This window comes from Oncorhynchus mykiss, chromosome 4, assembly GCF_057628025.1.
Source record: "Oncorhynchus mykiss isolate SJ-2025 chromosome 4, ASM5762802v1, whole genome shotgun sequence".
Lineage (NCBI taxonomy): Eukaryota > Metazoa > Chordata > Actinopteri > Salmoniformes > Salmonidae > Oncorhynchus > Oncorhynchus mykiss.
In genome coordinates this window covers 39830347-39856010 of record NC_143025.1, presented here as the reverse complement: position 1 = coordinate 39856010, position 25664 = coordinate 39830347, and the positions used below count along the sequence as shown (strand labels likewise).

The 25664-nt window shown below is 43.2% G+C and overlaps 1 protein-coding gene across 1 annotated transcript in view; it reads left to right on the top strand.

The window, feature by feature from the left end:
* Nucleotides 1–3314: 3314 nt before the first annotated feature.
* LOC110521793 (3',5'-cyclic-AMP phosphodiesterase 4B) overlaps nt 3315–25664 on the top strand; it is a 304641-nt gene continuing 282291 nt past the window's right edge. Inside the window, exon 1 of the mRNA XM_090231987.1 lies at nt 3315–3992. The gene's annotated coding sequence lies outside the window, so the exon portion shown is untranslated. The remainder of the gene's footprint in view (nt 3993–25664) is intronic.

Genomic DNA, 25664 nt, shown 5'->3' with positions numbered 1-25664 from the left:
AATGGATCACTAGTCACTTTATACAATGCCACTTTAATAATGTTTAATATCTTACATCATTTTATACCATCTATTGCACCTCGCCTATGCCGCTCGGCCATCGCTCATCCATATACTAACATGTACATACTCTCATTCACCCCTTTAGATTTGTGTGTATTAGGTAGTTGTTGGGGAATTGTTAGATTACTTATTAGATATTACTGCACTGTTGGAACTAGAAGCACAAGCATTTTGTTACACTCGCATTAACATCTTCTAACCATGTGTATGTGACAAATAAAATAGTATTTTATTTTATTTCCTGCGGGAATTTTTTCTGCTGCGTGCAGTAGCGGGCAATCAGACAGACGACTTTGGGATGAAAATATTTTTGTTGTCCCACATATTATTTGTAAACGGTCCTCTTTCTGCTTTGTATGCGTTAGCCTATTTATTGTATTAAAATGACATATTTTTCGCATTATTCACACATTTAGAATTCGCTGCTTCAACTTCAGAACCCTACCTCTCCTAGATGGGCGAGAGAGCTCAAGTGCGCCTAGTGTGTGTGGTCTCACTGAAATAGAGTAGGCTGCCTACATGGGCGGAGAATCACATGGTAGTTAACTTGAATATGAAATTAACAGTGTCTGTAAATAAATATTGATAATGGAAAGAAGTGGAGGGCGCTCAACCAACATGAGTCAAAGTGCAATCAAAAGATGTAATCATCATGGAAAAGGAAAAGTCACAATGTGCATAGGTTAGGCTACTATGGTGAGCGAGTGTTGCATCTATTAATTTACAATAATTATTGATTACCCATTTATTTGTCTCTGCCTGCAAATCATCCTCCTAAATTTGTTTGGCTATATCCTATAGGCCTATGCAAAACGTAGCAAGTGTCACTGCCATAATTCTTGCTGTTTCCAGTTCAGTAGCCATATCTGTGAGATCAGGTGTACATGTGGTCAGATGACGCGGATGCTACGCTACAGGACTGTTTTGCTAGCACAGACTGGAAAATGTTCCTGGATTCATCCAATGGCATTAAGGAGTATACCGGCTTCATCAATAAGTGCATCGACGACATCGTCCCCACAGTGACCGTACGTATATATCACAAAGGAAGCCATTAATTACAGTCAACATCCGCACTGATATAGAGCTGCCACTTTCAAGGAGAAGGACACTAATCCGGATGCTTATAAGAAATCCCGCTATGATCGGCAGAAGAACCATCAAACAGGCAAAGCTTCAATACAGGACTAAGATTGAATATGATGCTCGTTGGATGTGGCAGCGCTTGCAAACTATTTTGGACTACAAAGAGAAACCCAGCCGCGAGCTGCCAATGACGCGAGCCTACGAGATGAGCTAAATGCCTTTTATGCTCACTTCGAGGCAAGCAACAATGAAGCATGCATGAGAGCACCAGCTGTTCCAGACGACTGTGTGATCACACCCTCCATAGCCGATGTGAGCAAGACCTTTAAACAGGTCAACATTCACAAGGCCGCAGGGCCAAACGGATTACCAGGACGTGTACTCAGAGCATGGCAAGTATCTTCACTGATATTTTCAACCTCTCCCTGACCGAGTCTGTAATACATATATGTTTCAACCAGACCACCATAGTCCCTGTGCCCAAGAAAGCCAAGGTAACCTGCCTAAATGACTACTGCCCCATAGTACTCACGTCGGTAGCCATGAAGTGCTTTGAAAGGCTGGTCATGACTCACATCAACGCCATCATGCCGGAAAGCCTAGACCCACTCCAATTCGCAGACCGCCCCAACAGATCCACAGATGACGCAATCTCAATCGCACTCCATGCTGACCTTTCTACCTGGACAAAAGGAACACCTATACTTTTCATTGACTACAGCACAGCGTTCAACACCATAGTACCCACAAAGCTCATCACTAAACTAAGGACCCTGTGACTAAATACCTCCCCCTGCAACTGGATCCTGGACTTCCTGACAGGCTGCTCCCAGGTGGTAAGGGTTGGCAACAACACATCTGCCACGCTGATCCTCAACACTGGGGCCCTTCAGGGGTGCGTGCTTAGTCCCCTCCTGTACTCCTTGTTCACCCACGACTGTGTGGCCAAGCACGACTCCAACACCATTGTTAAATTGCTGACGACACAACAGTGGTAGGCCTGATCACTGACAGCGATGAGACAGCCTATAAGGAGGAGGTCACAGACCTGGCAGTGTGGTGCCAGGACAACAACCTCTCCCTAAATGTGAGCAAGACAAAGGAGCTGATCGTGGACTACAGGAAAAGGAGGGCCGAACAAGCCCCCATTAACATTGACGGGGAGGTAGTGGAGCGGGTCGAGAGTTTCAAGTTCCTTGGTGTCCACATCACCAAGAAACTATCATGGTCCAAACACACCAAGACAGTCGTGAAGAGGGCACGACAACACCTTTTTATTTATTTTTTACTTTATTTTATTTATTAAATATATTCTTAACTATAGTTTCACTTGAACTGCATTGTTGGTTAAGGGCTTGAAAGTAAGCATTTCACGGTGTCTTCACCTGTTCTATTCGGCGCATGTGACTGTGAAGCCTATAACGTTAGAGTTGTTGATTAGTGTGTCTGTATGAAAAGTAGGAAATTAGCTAGGCAAACCGATGGTTTCATCGTTTCATCGTTTGATTCAGGTCTAGTGTGATTGAGGAAAAAACAATAGCTAACATTAGCCAACTTTTGGCCAGCTCTCTCTCTAACGGTACATCAACTGGCGGAAGCTAGCCAAGTTAATTTACTTCTGAAACGGGACAAAACAAAGGCTACAAAACATTTCCATACAAACAACAGCTGTTAGATAGTAATACTAACTGCCTCATATCGCTATCTGACAGATAACTAGAGCTGACCTGGCTGTGGTAGCTACTACTAGCTAGCATAGCTTATTCATTCACCCCAGTCGAGAGGGGATGAAACATTAGCTAACATTACTGTACATGTCAGTCACAATATTAGCTCAGCACTGCGAATAAACACTAGTTCATTTTTTCTGTTAAGTTAAACAGAAGTTACTTTGCCAGCTACATCAGTCAACTAAAGAGTAGCTAGTGTCTGCTCTACTTACTATTAAAACTCTGAAAGAGTGCAACACATACACACTGAACTATGCTCAACTCTCCTTTGCTGGTTCAGCCAGCCTCCCAGAAGCTTTGCCTCCACACAACATGTCAGCCCCCTCTGTGGTGTCTTCCTGGTCCTAAATCAATCCATTGTATCATAATGCAATTATATATACATTTTTTTTTTACATTTCAGAATGTGGTGGGGACATGACTCTCATCCCCAGTTAAAATTTCGCCACTGGCAGCATACATAAAGTGCCCATCTATACATCCCTTTCCATTTCCATGTGACAAAGACCATGGGCTTTTCAAATACATTCCTGCTCGAATTCAAGGAAAGACTGATACAGACCAAGTCGTATCAGTCGCATGTCACGCTGGAGAGCGACATAGATGAGGAAGAGCCAGATGAGATGATGACCACGCTCGGTAGAGTAGCCTATTCATTCGTTTATTCTGCGCGCTCGATTGGTCCAGAATACTCTACTGTACGGTGAGGGAGTGAATGCCGATTTGAGAGATATTTTTTGAGAAGCTCATCGGAAACTATCTTCCTCCATTTTTTTAATAAGACCGTCGTAAATTGTACAATTATTGAAATAGTTAGAACCTTAGAATTACGCCCGCGTGATTGTCTGGTGACAGACAAGTCACTCCATCAAGGAGGTGCTGTAACGGTTGTCCCTGAAAGAGATTCCCTAAAAACGGTTTTTAGCTGGACAATTCTAACCGAACGAGGTTGGCTCAAGGAGGAGGACACACAATAGCGCGCCGCGAAATTAACCGCGTGGCTAACAAAAGAAAACAGCCTTGGTTTTTGACACTTTCGCGGTTTACAGAAATTCAAGTATTCAGCAAGACCCCTTTGTCAATCCATGAGAAAATAGTGGATTCGCTTTTTAGGTAAGGTGCACCTGAGCGCAGGCTGTAGTTTGTCTAATTATGTTGTGTTGTTATGCTATTGATGGATAAGACTAATAATAATGTTAAACAACACCAACATGCATTAGGTTCTGATATTTCTGGGAGTTGTGGGATTTCCCTGTAGCGAAATTCCAATTGATGTGTTATTTATAATGGCTAGGCTATAGCCTACTGATAGGCACTTGGATTGAGTAACACGTATGGTTGGCTACGTGTAATCATTTTTCAAGTATGTGACGATTCGATTGATAAAAAACAACAACAAAAAAGACATCATTGTTTATTTTGAAATAAGCAATCATCATTTGTAACGGGTGACCCAGACTAAATTATAGGCTACATTGTGCAGGCTACATTTCAAGACGTTACATTTTTTTTCTGTCTTAGTTCATGTTAGCCAACTTGACTTAGGCAGGATACATGGCAGGGTAACTAACCTATTTGACTTCCAATGGGTTAATAACTGAATGAAGTAATGCCCTCAAAGCAGAAAACCGACAGATAACTGACACCACTGACGTGATAATTAAATCACAATAGTTGTACAGGTGCGCTCTCTCGATCAGTGACTGGGTATTTTCATTTTAGGGGTCCCTCTGACACACTTTGATATTCTCCTAGGTCTGTCTGGATAAGGACAAGAATGAGAGTGACACTGATATGAAATAGCCCGCAGTGGCCTGCATATTCAGCCTAGACTCTAGAAGAGTCTCTCTCTGTTTCTTTCTGAAGCCAGATTAGTTTTAAATCCAGGGCCAACCTCCTAAACTGAAAAAAAAAAAAAAACACGGTCACACTTTACATGAAGTTGCACAGATACCATGTAGCCAAATACATTTCTTTATGAAATGTATTGTTAAGTGGTAATATACTAGTAAATAATTAAACACAGAATTTGTTGAATTTCCTTCCATTAAACTGATATTTTATGAATGAATAATTAATGTCTATATTTACAGAGCAACTACATGTCATACAGGGATCTGAAGCTTCCTATGTCCATTAGAGGTTGCAAGACATGTTTTGCATCTCCCTTACCCTTGTGCTGAGCTGACAGTGTTAGTGAGAGAGTGGGTCTGGTCTGAATGATTAGGGGACATAGGCTTGTGAATGAACCCTCCCTGGGCAAACAAGCCTGTCTGTCCTGATGCCATTTGACAGTTATATCTCTGGTGCCTCCTCTTCTTCACTTTTATCTCACTCATCTCTCTCCCTGATTCCCCCAGCCCTCTCGGTCACCCTCTTTCCATCACAGTACATCCATTCTATCACCCCTCACCTTCAAATACCTCTGCGTCTTTTCTTCATTGTCACTCCCTTCTTTCTTCCATCCCTCTCTGAGAACACATCACTTTGTCTTCCTTTCATTTCATCCCAAAATCAAACCCTTTTAGAGTGTGTCCATCGATCAGACAACTCAGTCTCTCTCTCTCTCTCTCTCTCTCGCTCTCTCTCTGTGTGTATGTGTGAAGTATAGTAAAAACACATTGATCAATAAGCAGTGTTGTAAGTGGACTCTGAGAGCAAAGGTTTAATATTCAATACCTAAGCTCGAGAAATCAATTCATCTCAATAGTCCTGCAATCATAGTATTTACAAATATTAAATCAACATTTGCTCATTTTTTATTAGCCAAAATATTGTATTCGTCAAAATGGTTTGAATGGTCCGCAGGCTCCCTGTGGCAAGATTTTGATGCGATGGGGGTGGTACGTGTTATGTTCGTCACTGTTTTTGGACCAGGTAGGACAGATTTTGTAGAGAGTTGTTCCGTATGCTAGTTTGCAACATTGTAGAAAATGGAAGAAGACTTGGAGGAAAATCTGAATTCAGGTTTTGCCTGAAGTGTGGTCCAAACACAAAATCAAGTCAATGAAGGCATTACAACTCCTCTGCTTGAACTCTCTACTAAATATATATTTTTTTTACATTTTGGCATGTCTACCTACAGGCTATGGTAAAAGTTGAGTGTATTGAGGGTGGCCGACATATTTATTGAAATTGAAAGTGGAGAAATCGATTGTAATTGTAGTTTCCCCACTGATGTCAATGATCGAGGATCAGGTTCATGTTCTGAACTCTCAGGGAATCTCCATCATGGACTTTTAAGGTGTCCATTATGTTGTCAACTATGGACCACTTCAAGACATTGAGCCCCACACGCAGGCATATGGAAGAGCAGGGAGGGACGGCACAAGCTCACGTGGGTCAAATTGAGTTGGAGGACGAGAAAATTGCTAAGACTCCTGAAACGGCGATGCCTACTGTAAACGTCATTGTTCCTGTCAATGAGATCCCTACTGTGGTTCAATGGTGAGTTATTTGTGTGTAAAAGCATATTTTTTGGGCTAAGTTGACTAAAACTGTCTGAGAGATATTGGGTGGGGGTGTGGCTATGTGGGGAGAGAGGGGGAAGGTGGGGGCATTGCATGTGATTATTGCCATGTGTGTATGTTGCCCTGGTATTATTTGGCAAGTAAAACAAGTTTCTGATGGTTGAAACATGCTAATTATTTGGTCAGTTGTGTTTCTGTATGTTTGAATATATATCACTTAATTGTTGGACCTTCTCTTAAAATTACACTCCTTTAAATGAACACAAAGGCCATGTGCTACCTTCGACATGACACATTTGTCATTGAACCAGTATTATTTTGTCCTTTATTATGACAACTAATGTATATTTTCTTGTTTTTATCACATTTCCTATAAAATGCTAAGGCAGCTTTTTGGAAGTGGTGTGGAATGGTTGGCGACCTGCGGTCGCTCTTACCATTTTCAGACCTGGCAGTCACAGCTACAGCTTTCAAGGCTACAAGGAAGAGCATAATGAAGCACCTGGGTGTTCGGCGAGGTGGGAAAAAGTCCTGACAGGGACAACATCAGACTGGCAATGAAGAAGGTGTCATCTGAACCTGTAGAGACATTTTCATGGTTGGTCAAAGAGTTGGCCTGAAAGGGGCCTGAGACCCCAAGGACTGTCATATACTGTAAGAGAAGTAAAGACTGTTCTTTGCTGTACAACAAGGTTTCTCAGCATTTCTTTGGGGAGAATTCTGTGCATCGAGCAGGAGTAGAGGACACACGGGAAAACAGTCTTTTTGACATGTACCACTCAGAGACACCCGAGCACATACAACTGCACATCATCTGGGGCGGCAGGGTAGCCTAGTGGTTAGAGTGTTGGACTAGTAACCGGAAGGTTGCGAGTTCAAACCCCCGAGCTGACAAGGTACAAATCTGTCGTTCTGCCCCTGAACAGGCAGTTATTGAAAATAAGAATTTGTTCTTAACTGACTTGCCTGGTTAAATAAAGGTAAAATAAAAATAAGGGGGCCCAGAGAATTGGCTATAGCAGTTGTTACTGCTCGTACGGTGCTTGTACGGTGTACACATCACTGTGTACATTTCACGTCTTCCTATATAAAGTTTCAGACAGCAACAACAGGAAGCATGTTAATAGTACATCAAATTTTATTGGTCACATACACGTGATTAGCAGTGATTAGCGAAATGCTTGTACTTCTAGCTCCGACGGTGCCGTAATATCTAACAAGTCATATCTAACACATTACACAACATATACACACAAATCTAAGTAGGAATGAATTAAGTTATATACATATGGACAAGCGATGTCAGAGCGGAATGGACTAAGATACAGTAGTATAGAATACAGTATATACACTGTACATATGCGATGAGTAATGCTAGATATGTAAAGATTATTAGTGACTAGTGTTCCATTCCTTAAAGTGGCCAGTGATTTCTAGTCTATGTCTATAGGCAGCAGACTCTAATGTGCTAGTGATGGCTGTTTACCAGTCTGATGGCCTTGAGATAGAAGCTGCTTTTCAATCTCTCGGTCCCAGCTTTGATGCACCTGTAGTGACCTCGCCTTCTGGATGATAGTGGTGTGAACAGGCAGTGGCTCAGGTGGTTGATGATCTTTTTGGCCTTCCTGTGACATCGGGTGCTGTAGGTGTCCTGGGGGGCGGGTAGTTTGCCCCCGGTAATGTGTTGGGCAGACCGCACCACCCTCTGGAGAGCCTTGCGGTTGCGGGCAGTGCAGTTGCCGTACCAGGTGGTGATACAGCCTGACAGGATGCTTTCAATTGTGCATCTGTTAAAGTTTGAGGGTTTTATGTGACAGCCAAATTTCTTTAGCCTCCTGAGGTTGAAGAGGCTCTGTTGTGCTTTCTTCACCACACTGTCTGTGTGGGGGGTCCATTTCAGTTTTTCAGTAATGTGTACGCTAAGGAACTTGAAGCTTTCCACCTTCTCCACTGCGGTCCTGTCGAAATAGATGGGGGGGTGCAACCTTTGCTGTTTCCTGAAGTCCACAATCATCTCCTATGTATTGTTGAGTGAGAGGTTGTTTTCCAAGCTCCACACTCCCAGAGCCCTCACCCCCTCGTTGTAGGCTCTCGTCATCATTGGTAATCAAGCCTCCTACTTTTGTGTCGTCTGCAAACTTTATCATTGAGTTGGAGGCGTGCTTGGCCACACAGTCATGGGTGAACAGGGAGTACAGGAGGGGGCTGAGCACGCACCCTTGTGGGGCCCCAATCTTGAGGATCAGCGGAGTGGAGGTGATGTTTCCTACCTTCACCACCAGGGGGCGGCTCGTCAGGAAGTCCAGGACCCAGTTGCACAGGGTGGGGTTTAGACCCAGGGCCTCGAGCTTAATGATGAATTTGGAGGGTACTATGGTGTTGAATGCTGAGCTATAGTCAATGAACAGCATTCCTACATAAGTATTCCTCTTGTCCAGATGGGCTAGGTCAGTGTGCAGAGTGGATTTATTTTATGTATATTTTATTTCACCTATATTTAACCAGGTAGGCTAGTTGAGAACAAGTTCTAATTTGCAACTGCGACCTGGCCAAGATAAAGCAAACCAGTGACACAGACAACAACACAGAGTTACACATGGAGTAAACAATAAACAAGCCAATAACACAATAAACAAGTCAATGACATAGTAGAAAAAAGAAAGTCTATATACAGTGTGTGCAAAAGGCATGAGGAGGTAGGCAATAAATAGGCCATAGGAGCGAATAATTACAATTTAGCAGATTAACACTGGAGTGATAAATGAGCAGTTGCATGATGTGCAAGTAGAGATACTGGTGTGCAAAAGAGCAGGAAAGTAAATAAAATAAAAACAGTATGGGGATGAGGTAGGTAGATTGGGTGGGCTATTTACAGATGGACTATGTACAGCTGCAGCGATTGGTTAGCTGCTCAGATAGTTGATGTTTAAAGTTGGTGAGAGAAATAAAAGTCTCCAACTTCAGCGAATTTTACAATTCATTCCAGTCACTGGCAGCAGAGAACTGGAAGGAAAGGCGGCCAAATGAGGTGTTGGCTTTGGGGATGATCAGTGAGATACACCTGCTGGAACGTGTGCTATGGGTGGGTGTTGTTATCTTGACCAGTGAACGGTGAACCAGTGACCAGTGACCAGTAAGGCGGAGCTTTACCTAGCATAGACTTACACAGTGGGGCAAAAAAGTATTTAGTCAGCCACCAATTGTGCAACTTCTCCCACTTAAAAAGATGAGAGAGGCCTGTAGTTTTCATCATAGGTACACTTCAACTATGACAGACAAATTAGATTTTTTTTCTCCAGAAAATCACATTGTAGGATTTTTTTTCTCGCATTTTGTCTTAGTTGAAGTGTACCTTTACCTTCTTGGGTACAGGAACAATGGTAGCCATCTTTAAGTATGTAGGGACAGCAGACTGAGATAGGGAGCGATTGAATATGCATGTAAACACACCAGCCAGCTGGTCTGCGCATGCTCTGAGGACGCTGCTAGGGATTCCGTCTGGACCGGCAGCCTTGTGAGGGTTAACCCATTAAAATGTTTTACTCACGTCAGCCACGGAGAAGGATAGCCCACAGTCCTTGGTAACGGGCCGCGTTGGTGGAACTGTGTTATCCTCAAATCGTGCAAAAAATGTGTTTAGCCTGTCCGGAAGCAAGACGTCGGTCTCGGCAACGTGACTGGTTTTCCTTTAATAGTCCGTGATTGTCTGTAGTCCCTGCCACATACATCTCTATACTTTATCTCTATACTGATGTTTAGCTTGTTTGATTTCCTTGCGGAGTGAATAACTCCACTGTTTATTTTCTGCCATATTATCAGTCACCTTGTCATGGTTAAATGCGGTGGTTCCTGCTCTTAGTTTCACGCGAATGCTACCATCTATCCATGGTTTCTGGTTAGGGTAGGTTTTAATAGTCACAGTGGGTATTACATCTCCTATACACTTCCTTATAAACTCATTCACCGTATCCGTGAATGCGTCTAGATAATTTTTGCAAGCTACCTGGAACATATCCCAGTCTACGTGATCAAAGCGATCCTGAAGCGTGGATTCCAATTGGTCAGACCAGACCAGTTGGTCAGACCATGGTACAAAGCACGGGTACTTCCTGTTTTGAGGTTCTGCCTATAGGATGGGAGGAGCAAGATGGAGTCGTGTTCAGATTTGCCGAAAGGAGGGCGGGGGAGTGCCTGGTAAGCATTCCGGAAGTTTGAATAGCAATTGTCGAGAGTCTTACCAGCGTGAGTGGTACAGTCGATATGTTGATAGAACTATGGCAGCCTAGTTCTCAGATTTGTTTTGTCTCCAACTACAATAAATGCAGCCTCAGGATATGTGCTTTCCAGTTTGCATAAAACCCAGTGAAGTTCTTGGAGCGCCGTCGAGGTATCGGCTTGAGGTGGGATGTAAATGGCCGTGGCGATGACGGAGGAGAATTCTCTTGGGGGATAATAAGGTTGACATTTAATTGTGATGTATTCTAGATCGGGTGAACAAAAGGACTTGAGTACCTTTATTTTCCTAGAATTACACCATGAGTCGTTAATCATGAAACACACCCCTCCGCCCTTCTGCTTCCCGGAGAGATATTTTTTCCTGTCTGCGCGATGTACTGAGAATCCTGCTGGCTTTACCGACACTGACAGAGTATCCCGAGAGAGCCATGTTTCCATGAAACAAAGTATGTTACAGGCCCCGATGTCTCTCTGCAAAGAAATCCTTGCTCTCAGCTCATGAACGTTGTTATCCAAAGACTGAACATTAGCAAGTCATATACTCGTAAGCGGTGGGTGGTGTGCACACCTCCTAAGTCGAACCAGCAGGCAGCCCTGAGTGCCTTTCCTTCGCCGGCAACGTTTCGGGTCGGCCTCTGGAATAAGTTAAATTGCTCTGTGGAGAGTGAATAAAGGATCTGCTCCAGGGAAGTCATATTCCTGATCGTAATGCTAGAAGTTCTGGTGAGTTGCCGCTGCTCTAATATCCAATAGTTCTTCCCAGCTGTATGTAATGACACAACATTTCCTGAGCAAATAATATAAAAAAAAACGAAATGCTGGCAAAGTTTCCTAAGAGCTAGTCGCAATGCTGCCATCTCCATCAGCTCCATCTTATGCCATAACATTGTACGTAAAAGAAAATGCACAAATAAATGGTTAAAAAAAGGTTAACAGAATATTTTAAGTTAAAATAATGACAAATGCAACAAAGAACGTAACGGTATAAAAGTAAGTCTACATTTGGCTTCAGCTCACAATCTTTATCATATCACTGCATATTGTCTGTCTGCTCTCATATGGTCCTGCTGACTTTCTGTGCAATGTCAAACTGGACATTGGCCACTTGATGTTGGATGAGGTTTGTTGTGAGGTGCACATGGTGTTCGCAGTTCAAGTCCAATGGTATGTTTCCTGATCCACCACCTGTATTCACTGTGCTGTTTCACCTGAGTCCTATGAGACACACTGGAGCTTTGTATGGCTAGATCAAACTGCAGTTTCAGTATTTTTAATTTCCACAGCCCGCAGATTCTCTCCGTCACCCACGTATAGAAACTAGAAAGTTCCTTTCCTGGAGTACTTTTTCTTTTAAATCTGGCTTAAATTGTATCTTAATTATTGACAACTGATATCTTGTGTTCTTTTTGCTCATGGTGACTCAATTGTTTCAGACTTTGGAAGGACGGATGGCTAGGATAGTGACAGGTCAGCGTCTGTGGTTGTTTCTCCACTCGTCTGGCGGTGGACGACATGTTCATGACATAGGTGTCTACTATGACAAAAATCTGAGCATCAAACCACTTCTGTTTTTCGATGGCAGATGTGAAATCTTCTGGTGGACTATGTCTGTGTATTGTGTAGGGATGTTGCTTAATGTTTTAACTGCCAAATGTTTTTTTGGGGGGGTTCTGTTAAAACAACAAGCACCCCCGCAGAATCCATGTACATTTACAATGCTGAATAATGGTATACAGCAGTCATATACCCTTGAAAGCGCATTGGCTACAGCATGTTTGTTTGTCTGTCAGGGTACACTACGGCTTTTTAAATTCCAACACGAAGTGCCACTGAATGGACATTTTGCTTGTCTGTAAAGGAATGCCTCTTCTGAATCGGGACTAACGTCCATCACTAGGCAACCAGAACTGTCAATCAAGTAATCTTGAGCTACCTGTGTGCAGACCACTGTCTCCTAAAAAAAGTGCTTTAAAGTTAGTCAAATACCGTGACTTACCAATACTTTTATTAGAAAGAAAACACATCCTGCACTAGGAATTGACTGTTAAGATTCAGTATTTCAATTCACCGTTACATATGTAACCAGTAGGCCTATTAAATGTACTCTCCCCGTCATTTGGTTACATTAATTACTGTTAATGCATGTGTTAGTCATTTACCGTTCTCATTCTCGGAGTGGAAACATTGTTTGCAGAGTTCACAACCGGCTACACTTGTGAGAAACAAGTTTAGGTTTACTTCATAACCATCATTTTGGTGTTTCTCAATTTTTTCATTGTCTTTTGTTTGGCATGTGTGTGGTTTCTCTGTCCTGATAATGTTGAGGGAGTGCGTGCTTGCACGCCAACCTCCTGAGTTGCATTTCACTAGCGATAGGTCAAGACAGATAGAAAAGGGCTTAGAGCGATTCATGTGACTGAAAGAACCTGAGTTTTCTTCAGGATATTTTGTACTGTTTTTATTTGTCGGCTTTAGGCCTATGTACAGTATTGTACTTAGCTGACGATGGAAGTTATATGCCAATCGGCTCTCTGAGTTCCATGTGCTAATTTCTTTAGCCGTCAATGGATCGTGTATCAATGTGTGTAACGGTTGTCTGTGGTGGAAGAAGGCGCAGCGTGTTACTGTAAGTGTTCATATTCTTTAATAGAACTCAGAACACTAAAATACAAAACCAACAAGAGAACTAAATTAAACCGAAACAATTCTGTCTGGTACAGATACGAAACAGAAAATAATCACCCACAAAACAAGGGTAAAAACAGGCTGCCTAAGTATGGTTCTCAATCAGGGACAACGATTGACAGCTGCCTCTGATTGAGAACCATACCAGGCCAAACACAGAAATACCAAATAATTGAAAAAAGAACAGACTGCCCACCCAACTCACGCCCTGAACATACTAAAACAAAGACATAAGGTCAGAAAGTGACAGTACCCCCCTCCCAAAGGTGCGGACTCCGGCCGCAAAACCTGAACCTATAGGGGAGGGTCTGGGTGGGCGTCTGTCCACGGTGGCGTCTCTGGCGCGGGACGTGGACCCCACTCCACCATAGTCTTTGCCCGCTTCTTTACCCGCCTCCATGGTCTCTTTAGAGCGGCGACCCTCGCTGCCGACCTCTGACTGGGGACCCTCGCAACGGGTCCCGAATAGACGGGAGATTCCGGCAGCACCGGACAGGCGGGAGACTCTGGCAGCTCTGACCTGAAGGGCGACTCCGACAGCGCCGGAATGACGGTCGATTCTGGCAGCTCCTGACTGACGGGCTGCTCTGGCAGCTCGAGACTGACGTGCGGCTCTGGCAGCTCCTGACTGACGGGCGGCTCTGGCAGCTCCTGACTGACGGGCGGCTCAATGTGTCCATATGGCAAAGGCTGGTGCTCTTCCATTAGTTTAATTTTAACTTTTAGATTTGTATAATTTTGATTCCGATTTTTGTGATTTAACCACATGACAATAATCTGCACACAATACCAAATAATGTCAAAGCGAAAACAGGTTTAGACAGGTTTAGACATTTCTGAAAAATAAAAATAAACCTTATTTACATATGTATTCAGACCCTTTGCTATAAGAATCTAAATTGAGCTCCGGTGCATCCTGTTTCCATTGATCATCCTTGAGATGTTTCTAAAACTTGATTGGAGTCCACCTGTGGTAAATTGAACATGATGGGACATGATTTTGGAAAGGCACGCACCTATCTATATATGGTCCCACAGTGGACAGTGTATTGTCAGAGCAAAAACCAAGCCATGAGGTTAAAGGAATTGTCCGTAGAGCTCCGAGACAGGATTGTGTCTGGGGAAGAGTACCAAAAAATATCTGCAGCATTGAAGGTCCCCAAGAACACAGAGTCCTCAATCATTCTTAAATGGAAGAAGTTTGGAACTCTTCCTAGAGCTGGCCACCCGGCCAAACTGAGCAATCAGGGGAGAAGGGCCTTGGTCAGGGAGGTGAGCAAGAACCTGATGGTCACTCTGACAGTTCTCCAGAGTTCCTCTGGGGAGATGGGAGAAACTTCCAGAAAGACAACCATCTCAGCAGCACTCCACCAATCAGGCCTTTATGGTAAAGTGGCCAGATCGAAGCCACTCCTCAGTAAAAGGCACATGACAGCCTGCTTGGAGTTTGCCAAAAGCCACCTAAAGGACTCAAATACATATCACCTAAACAATATTCTCTGGTCTGATGAAACAAAGATTGAACTCTTTGGCCTGAATACTAAGTGTCACTTCTGGAGGAAACCTGCCACCATCCCTACGGTGAAGCATGGCATGCTTTTGGGATGTTTTTCAGCGGCAGAGACTGGGAGACTAGTCAGGATGGAGGGAAAGCTGAACGAAGCAAAGTACAGAGAGATCCTTGATGAAAACCTACTCCAGAGCGCTCAGGACCTCAGACTGGGGTGAAGGTTTACCTTCCAACAGGACAACAACCCCAAGCAAACAGCCAAGATAATGCAGGAGTGACTTCCCGACAAGTTTCTGAATGTCCTTGAGTGGCCCAGCCAGAGCCCGGACTTGAACCCCATCGAACATCTCTGGAGAGACCTGAAAATAACTGTGCATCGACGCTCCCAATCCAACCTGACAGAGCTTGAGAGGATCTGCAGAGAAGAATGTGAGAAACTCCCCAAATACAAGTGTGCCAAGCTTGTAGCGTCATACCCATGAAGACTTGAGGCTGTAATTGCTGCCAAAGTTGCTTCAACAAAGTACTGAGTAAAGGGTCTGAATACTAATGTAAAATCAGTTTTTTTATTTTTAAACAAACATTTCTAAAAACCTGTTTTTGCTTTTTCATTATGGGGTACTGTGTGTAGATTGATGAGGAAAGTGTTTATTCATTTTAGAATAAGGCTGTAATGTAACAATGTGGAAAAACTCAAGGGGTCTTAATACTTTCCAAATGGACTGTATTTAGGCTTGCCATAACAAAGGGTTTGAGTACTTATTGACTCAAGACATTTCAGCTTTTCGTTCTATAAACATAATTCCACTTAAACACTATGGGGTATTGCGTGTAGGCCAGTGACACAAAATCTAAATTTAATCGTTTTTAAATGCAAGTGGTAACCCAACAAAATGTGTACAAAAATCAAGTGGTGTGAGTACTTTCTGAAGGCACTGTAATTAGCCTGCGAATGGGCTAGCTAACCAACTAGCTCAGCATTTATCAAGCCTAGCTAGCTAGATTCTCTCACTCAATAGCTTGCCATGCCTTTATGACCAACTCAACATTCCTCTTGCCAATCTCAGTGGACTCCTTTTTGCCTGGTTCCGTCTCTTGGTCTCTTTCTAGGTTCAAAACTCTATGGCTGTAGTCCGGTGCTTCATTGTCAAAAGAAACACACTCTTAACACATCCACCTGTGCAGCCAGGCAGTCAAGTAGTCTAGTAAAGGATGTGATCATGCAATATTAGCACTCTACACTTGAGACAGTAATCAATGAAATAAATGTTTAAAAACAATATATAAACTTAAGACAGACCAAGTGAAGGGGAACAAAGTTAAACCTTGGATTTGGAGGTTTAAATGTATCCCTCTGGTGGCCGAGTTGACTTATTTTAAGAAATGCCATTGGTTTGTGGAGAAAATTTGTAAAATTGTAGATAGGCTGATGAGGAATTATCCCTGCTACTTGGTTGAGGTTAGCATAGGGCTAAATATCTCAGGTTATCTAATGGGCACAGCTAAGATGTAGCATTTTATCACATGCAACTACAGCAGTTCATTGAATTGTGCGATGTTTAAACTTAGTCTAAAACTTCAACTGTTCTAATGGCCACATTTTGTTTTTAAAGTCTTTGTTTGTTTATGAGTCTGGATGTGTTTTATAAGTCTGGATGTACACAGCAAATGGGGGGGGGTACAGTGTCAAAGTACACTACTGTGATCCATAAATCATTTCCAGATATTGAAGCAGCATTGGACATGTTTTTTCTTCTTCTTTTCTCTTGTGGGAGAAAATCTTCATCAATGTGTTATGTTTCAGATTTGACTCAGATTTGTCTGATTGCATGATATCGCCAACGGGTCATTCTCACCTGCACATTTAGAAGAGAATGCATGGGGAAAATGCACCACGAATCAAGGTTATCAGAAATCCACACTGATACACCTAGAGGAATTGCTGCAGCAAATCAACAGCACACCAATGTCTGCGGTTGTCAAGGGGAGAGATGAGAGAGAGAAAAGAGGGAGGGAAGGTGGAAATGAAAAGCCATTTAGTAAGTGTGTGATCTTATAGGGGACATGGTGTCTTACAGAACAGGTGCAACTTTCTTTCCTCTGGGAAATTCAGAGAAAAATAATACATCTGTTTTCTTTAGCCCTCCTACTGTTCCTGTTTTTAACTCAGAGCTACTTAATCGCTGCAATTTTCTCACTATGTTTTCCACCACATTAGTGAAGCTCCCCCGAGCACCTTACTCCTAGCCCTGTCTGACTCTTGTCTGCCTGCCTTCCTTCCTGCCTGTCTGAATGAAAGTAACAGGGTGTCAGAGAAAGAGAAACAGAAAAGCGGTAGAGAACAACAAAGAGAAGGAGAGACTAAGAGCGAGCCAAGGGCAGGGACATTGAGATTAGGGCTGACCCCATTTAGTCGAGCAGTTGTAAAAATATATAATTGTTTTGGTTGATCTGTCTCAGTGGACTAATCCATTGCGGAGGCAGCGGGGGTGGCACACCAGTATCACCAGTAGTACATTTACCATCTACAATGTTTGTTTGGTTACCATAATTTCTGTTAATGCATTCAATATATTATTTTTACAGTCTTTTACTGTTCTAATTGTTGGAGTGGACATGTTTGAAGAGGGAACAACCTAGGCTACACTTGTGAGAAACAAGTTTTTGTTTATTTCATTCCATTTACAGGTTGTCAATTCTTTCATTATGTTGTTTTTCGGAGCGCCCCTGTCAATGTTGAGTAAGGACGCGCACCTGATCACGCATAGAAGTAGGCCTAGGCTACCTAGCCTGTGCGCAAATGTAGGCTTTTTAATGTGCCCATTTGAGGATTTGATACTATTTCTGATTGTCTTAACAGACCACCACTAATGAGCTTCTCAAAGTTTTTCTTCACCTCAAATAGCAAGTAAACAAAGACGGTTTTTACATCCATTGAGAATGACAATAGTTCCTCAATGTAACCTATTTGAAAGATCTTTCCAGTTCTCTCCGTTTTGATAACCACTCTGTGTGTTCGGGAAAAAAATGTAATGCGCTGATTTGGTGGAAACATCATGAAATAGGCCTACCTGATTACTCAGCCTACAGCTGTGTCTATCCGGAGCTCAGGGCTAGGGAAACTCTGAGGGTAGAGGATATTTAAATACAATGTTGCAAGTTTGTTAGAGCAAGCTTCCAGGCTGGACCAAGTTCATAGTTGATACAATGTTTCAAGTTCCTTGTAGACAGGCCATGTGTACCCAATGTGATTTATTTTTAATCAGGATATTTTCTACCTTCAGGCTGCAATGTTTTTATTTGTTGGCTTTATGTAGGCTATTTTTACATAGTTGGCAATGGAATTAAGTTACTTTTAGATTTGTATAATTTTCCTTTAGATTTAGATTGAATTGTTATTAACCACACAACAATGATTTTGAGATACGAAGACTTTGTTTTAAAAGAAATTAAACTGTTCCACAAACATTTGCATATGTTAATCATAACTGGCACGCAGATCAGTAGAAATGGTAAGATAAATTGGCACTCCAAATGGAAAAGGTTGCCGATGTAGTTATCTCAGAAACTCTCTCTCAAGCCTCATCCATGCCAGACTAGGCACTCATTCTGTCCCTTTCACCTGCTAGGTGTCACTCACAGGGTGCATCCCAAATGGCACTTCAGGGGGGTGCCATTTGGGACACAGACACGCCAAGTCTGCTGTGACAGACTGTGTAACCAGCAGATCCAGAGTGACTTACAGGAGCAATTAGGTTTAAGTGCCTTGCTCAATGGCACTTCAACACATTTGTCACCTAGTATGCTCAAAGATTCGAACCAGCGCCCTTTCAGTTAGTGGCCTAATGCTTCTACCCACTAGGCTACCTGGCCCCTGATGTGTCCTGCTAGGTGTAGTATTTGTCAACATGTCAGAGACAAGGTATTGCAATCGCAGCCCCAGACATCTCTGCCACTTACGCCCAGAGGGAAGGGTCAAATATTGACACTGCACAGCTCTGTGGTTCCCACATCAACAGGCAATGCACCAAACTGACGTCACATCACCCTGGAAAGTGACATTTACATGCCAGCTCAAAGTAAATTAATGCTTACCATGACATTTAGGCTACAGATGTAGGATCTTAACTTGACCTATATTGTCACAGCAAAATAATCCTGCAGCAATAGGATTTGAATGTTTAGGCCATCATCTTGCTTGATCGGTGGTTAGTCTATTAGCTGGCCAAAAGCAGGCTACATGAAAAGTGAAATACTGTTAATATAACCATGTGTTAGTGTGGCTTTTCAGTGAATTTCTATAAATAAAAAAGCTCATCTGCATTTCCTGTGGTGCAGAATTTTTTTACATCCTTAGTATCTATACCACAATTGTACAGTTTTGAATTGCATTAGTATGTTTTGGATCCATATCGACTTGATCTCTTTATGAAATGTCACATGTAGTAATAGAGAATTCTCTTCTCTGTCTGCACACTATTTAGAGTTAGGTTTAGAATTCAAGTGTCACTCCACAATAATACAGTAGTTGACAATACAAATTGCAGATTTTAAAAGCAATATTCTGGACCAATCAAATAGAGTTTTGATGTCACAGGGATATTTCATCTCACATCCGAGCTCACTTCATATTCCAACAGGAAATATATCCAATCTCAATCCAATCAGGGATCGTCACCTTCAATGCAAAAAAACAACATAATTAATTGAGAAATTGTCATTTCCTGTGTGTGTGTGTCACCCACTGGTGTGGGTGTGTGTCTTATGTAAACCGATTTGGAGGTTTGGCAGGCAACACCCAGAAAATATGTTTATTTAGTCTTAAACCGTCACACAGGGTTATATAAATGTGCCGTCATCCATCATGTAGGTTTTTTAAAGCACCTATGTGCTTCAGACATCTGTGTGGTTGAAAGTAGATTAGCCATGTATGGACTCTGACGCAGAAGTACTGTAGGATTAATTCATAGCATGAAATCATGTATCAAAAATAAATGAAATCATGTTTTTTTCCTCATCCATTCCTGAAAGGATAAAATCATTGTGTCTGTGTGCTCTATAATTTGTGGTGATCAATCGGTGCATGTTATGCCTTTCATACGCACTGCACTGCCTCTAATTCGGATTTCTTTGCAATGTCATATCATTCTTTTTTTATTGAACATCTGTTGCTTCTGTTGCAAACCAATATAGACAAAAGCGTAATCTAATATTGTATTATATTACATGGAAACCGTAAAATTACACAAACAACCAGCTAGAGCTGGGAGAGCCAGCTTCTTCTGTTCTTAGGAGGCTTTTGTTGGTGTAGCGGTTGATGGTCCATGATAATGATAGTTGGTTGACTAATGACTACTGGATTATGTATTATAACAGATCCCTTCAGAGATTGGATTACAGTTGGATATTACACCCAGCCAGCTCGAGCTACTGTAGGCTAGCTGCCCTCTTCTAGTCTAGTAGGAGGTGCTTCTGATGGCATTACTGTTGATGGTCCATGATAATGTCTTTGTTGATGTATTCTAACAGATTCCTTCATAGATTGGATTATATCGGTGACGTTAACCTTGTTTGAAAAGTACACATAAGACCCAGTCTAAATCGGCTCTGAAAACAGCGGCTCCGTAGTTCTTTAGTTTGGGCTTTGGTCTACCCTCCAGATGGGCTGTACTCTACCCAGCGGTGCTGAGGACATTACAGTACAGTGTGCACAGAATTTCTGACAATTATTAGATCGATGTACCTGCTGTCATGACCTAACCAAATAGACAACCTTTCTGGGGGTCATGTGAAGTTGTTGGGGTGTCTGCCGGCAGCTGTTATGAAATATCGATGTAGGCGTTTCATGCTAACACTTTACGTTACAGTCCAAACACAACTGGTATTTGTTTTGGTATATACTGAAAACAACCTGCTAACAAACAGCCATTTTTTATATACATTTCAACGATCGATGAATCGCAAATGAAGTCATTGTTATCCATTTAACCTTTTGCCATGTTTACCATAGTATGTATGTACGGGAGCACAATATCAAGCATAGCCATATGCATGATTAGACTAAGTCCTCAAGGTATATTTATTTATTTATTTGATTTATTTCACCTTTATTTAACCAGGTAGGCAAGTTGAGAACAAGTTCTCATTTACAATTGCGACCTGGCCAAGATAAAGCAAAGCAGTTCGACACATACAACGACACAGAGTTACACATGGAGTAAAACAAACATACAGTCAATAATACAGTATAAACAAGTCTATATATGATGTGAGCAAATGAGGTGAGATAAGGGAGGTAAAGGCAAAAAAAGGCCATGGTGGCAAAGTAAATACAATATAACAAGTAAAACACTGGAATGGTAGATTTGCAGTGGAAGAATGTGCAAAGTAGAAATAAATATAATGGGGTGCAAAGGGGCAAAATAAATACAGTAGGGAAAGAGGTAGTTGTTTGGGCTAAATTATAGGTGGGCTATGTACAGGTGCAGTAATCTGTGAGCTTCTCTGACAGTTGGTGCTTAAAGCTAGTGAGGGAGATAAGTGTTTCCAGTTTCAGAGATTTTTGTAGTTTGTTCCAGTCTATGCTGTAGCATAGTAGAGAAAATGAAAATGCTTCCATTTTAAAGGCCCTGTTCAGTCAAAAACACAATTTATTTGTTTTATATGTAATCTCATCAAAAAAGAAACGGCCTCACTAAAATGTGTAAATATTTGTATGAACATAACAAGATTCAACAACTGAGACATAAACTGAACAAGTTCCACAGACATGTGACTAACAGAAATTGAATAATGTGTCCCTGAACAAATGGGGGGGGGGGGGGGGGGGGGGGGTACAAATCAAAGTAACAGTCAAGTTTCTGGTGTGGCCACCAGCTGCATTAAGTACTGCAGTGCATCTCCTCCTTACCCCACTCTTCCACCAAGGCACCTGCAAGTTCCTGGACATTTCTGGGGGGAATGGCCCTAGCCCTCACCCTCCGATCCAACAGGTCCCAGAGGCTCTTCGCTGGCCATGGCAGAACACTTGCAGGAAATCTCACACAGAACGAGCAGAGCAGTATGGCTGGTGGCATTGTCTTGCTGGAGGGTCATGTCAGGATGAGCCTGCACCTTATTGCCGGTGGTGTCTGGTGAGGACCAAACAACAACAGGCCTACAAGCCCTCAGTCCAGCCTCTCTTAGCCTATTGCGGACAGTCTGAGCAGCAAGTGGCTGGAGTTGAGACAGTATGTTGGCAGCAGCCACTCAATGTTAGTGGTGGCTGTTTAACAGTCTGATAGCCTTGAGATAGAAGCTGTTTTTCAGTCTCTCGGTCCCTGCTTTAATGCACCTGTACTGACCTCGCCTTCTGGATGATAGCGGGGTGAACAGGCAGTGGCTCGGGTGGTTGTTGTCCTTGATGATCTTTATGGCCTTCCTGTGACATCGGGTGGTGTAGGTGTCCTGGAGGGCAGGTAGTTTGCCCCCAGTGATGCGTTGTGCAGACCTCACTACCCTCTGCAGAGCCTTACGGAGCAGTTGCCGTAACAAGCGGTGATAGAACCCGACAGGATGCTCTCGATTGTGCATCTGTAGAAGTTTGAGTACTTTTGGTGACAAGCCAAATTTCTTCAGCCTCCTGAGGTTGAAGAGGCATTGTTGCGCCTTCTTCACCACTCTGTCTGTGTGGGTGGACCAATTCAGTTTGTCCGTGATGTGTACACCGAGGAACTTAAAACTTACTACCCTCTCCACTACTGTCCCGTCGATTTGGATATGGGGGTGCTCCCTCTGCTGTTTCCTGAAGTTCACGATTATCTCCTTTGTTTTGTTGACGTTGAGTGTGAGGTTATTTTCCTGACACCACACTCCCAGGGCCCTCACCTCCTCCCTGTAGGCCGTCTCTTCGTTGTTGGTAATCAAGCCTACCACTGTAGTGTCGTCTGCAAACTTGATTATTGAGTTGGAGGCGTGCATGGCCACGCATTCGTGGGTGAACAGGGAGTATAGGAGAGGGCTCAGAACACACCCTTATGGGGCCCCAGTGTTGAGGATCAGCGGGGTGGAGATGTTGTTACCTACCCTCACCAGCTGGGGGCGGCCCGTCAGGAGGTCCAGTACCCAGTTGCACAGGGCGGGGTCGAGACCTAGGGTCTCAAGCTTGATGACAGTTTGGAGGGTACTATGGTGTTAAATGCTGAGCTGTAGTAGATGAACAGGAATCTGACATAGGTATTCCTCTTGTCCAGATGGGTTAGAGCAGTGTGCAGTGTGGACCTATTGGGGCGGTAAGCAGTTGGAGTGGGTCTAGGGTGTCAGGTAGGGTGGAGGTGATATGGTCCTTGACTAGTCTCTCAAAGCACTTCATGATGACGGAAGTGAGTGCTAGTCGTTTAGCTCAGTTACCTTAGCTTTCTTGGGGCCTGCAGCCTTGCGAGGGTTAACACGTTTAAATGTTTTACTCACGTCGGCTGCAGTGAAGGAGAGTCCACAGGTTTTGGTAGCAGGCCGTGTCAGTGGCACTGTATTGTCCTCAAAGCAAGCAAAGAAGTTGTTTTGTCTGTCTGGGAGCAAGACATCCTGGTCCGCGACGGGGGTGGTTTTCTTTTTGTAATCCGTGATTGACTGTAGACCCTGCCACATACCTCTTGTGTCTGAGCCGTTGAATTGCGACTCTACTTTGTCTCTATACTGACACTTAGCTTGTTTGATTGCCTTGTGGAGGGAATAGCTACACTGTTTGTATTCGGTCATGTTTCCGGTCACCTTGCCCTGGTTAAAAGCAGTGGTTCGTGGTTTCAGTTTTGCGCGAATGCTGCCATCAATCCATGGTTTCTGGTTTGGGAATGTTTTAATAGTTGCTGTGGGTACAACATCGCCGATGTACTTGCTAATAAACTCGCACACCGAATCAGCGTATTCATCAATGTTGTTGTTTGATGCAATGCGGAACATATCTCAATCCACGTGATCGAAGCAATCTTGAAGCGTGGAATCAGATTGGTCGGACCAGCGTTGAACAGGCCTGAGTGAGGGAGCTTCCTGTTTTAGTCTCTGTCTATAGGCAGGGAGCAACAAATTGGAGTCGTGGTCAGCTTTTCCAAAAGGAGGGCGGGGGAGGGCCTTATATGCGTCGCGGAAGTTAGAATAACAATGATCCAGGGTTTTACCAGCCCTGGTTAAACAATCGATATGCTGATAGAATTTAGGGTGTCTTGTTTTCAAATTAGCCTTGTTATAATCCCCAGCTACAATGAATGCAGCCTCAGTTTACCTAGAGTCAAATGAAGTTCGTTCAGGGCCGTCGATGTGTCTGCTTGGGGGGGAATATATGCGGCTATGATTATAATCGAAGCGAATTCTCTTGGTAGATAATGCGGTCGACATTTGATTGTGAGGAATTCTAAGCCAGGTGAACAGAAGGACTTGAGGTCCTGTATGTTGTTATGATCACACCACGTCTCGTTAATCATAAGGCATACCCCCCCCCCTCTTCTTACCAGAAAGATGCTTGTTTCTGTCAGCGCGATGCGTGAAGAAACCAGCTGGCTGTACCGACTCTGATAGCGTGTCTCGTGTGAGCCATGTTTCCGTGAAGCAAAGAACGTTACAGTCTCTGATGTCTCTCTGGAATGCTACCCTTGCTCAGATTTCATCAACTTTGTTGTCAAGAGACTGGACATTGGTGAGTAGTATGCTCGGGAGCGGTGTGCGATGTGCCCGTCTCCGGAGCCTGACCAGAAGACCGCTTCGTTTGCCCCTTTTATGGCAACATTGTTTTGGTTCGCCGGCTGGGATCCGATCCATTGTCCTGGGTGGTGGGCAAAACAGAGGATCCGCTTCGGGAAAGTCGTATTCCTGGTCTTAATGATGGTGAGTTGACGTTGCTCTTATATCCGGTAGTTCCTCCCGACTGTATGTAATACAATTTAAGATTACCTGGGGTACCAATGTAAGAAATAACACCTAAAAAACGAAATACTGCATAGTTTCCTAGGAACGGGAAGCGAGGCGGCCATCTCTGTCTGCGCCGGAAGATGAAGGAAGTTCTGTGAAGTTATTTGGATTTTTATGAATTATCTTCGAAAGACAGGGTCCTGAAAAAGGGACATTTATTTTTTGCTGAGTATATTTACACACTATGAGGTTGGAATAACACTGTGAAATTGTGAACATGCTGATAATGCCCTTTTTGGTGTAAGAGATGTTTGAAAATACATTTTGGTGGGATGGAGTTTTGGCCTAACATGGTGACATCACCATGCGGTAAATTATACTGAGCAAAAATATAAATGCAGCATGCAACAATTTCAACGATTTTACTGAGTGACTGATTTCCTTATATGAACTGTAAATTGAAATAAATGCATTAGGTCCTAATCTATGGATTTCACATGACTGGGCAGGGGCGCAGCCATGGCTGGGCCTGGGAGGACATAGGCCCACCGACTGGGGAGCCATGCGCAGCCAATGAGAATACGTTTTTCCCTACAAAAGGGCTTTATTACAGACAGAAATACTCCTCCAGTTCATCACTGTCTGAGTGGTTGGTCTCAGCCGATGAGGAGGTCCTGGGCTGGCGTGGTTACACTTGGTCTGCGGTTGTGAGGCTGGTTGGATTGGACATACTGCCAAATTCTCTAAAACGACATTGGAGACAGCTTATGGGAGAGAAATTAACATTAAATGATCTGTCAACAGCTCTGGTGGATATTCCTGCAGTCGCACCCTCAAAACTTGCACACTCCCTCTGTGGCAATTGTGTTGTGTGACAACTGTACAGTGGCCTTTTATTGTCCCCGGCACAAGGTGCACCTGTGTAATGATCATGCTGTTTAATTATCTTATTGATATGCTACACCTGTCAGGTGGATGGATAATCTTGGCAAAGGAGAAATGCTC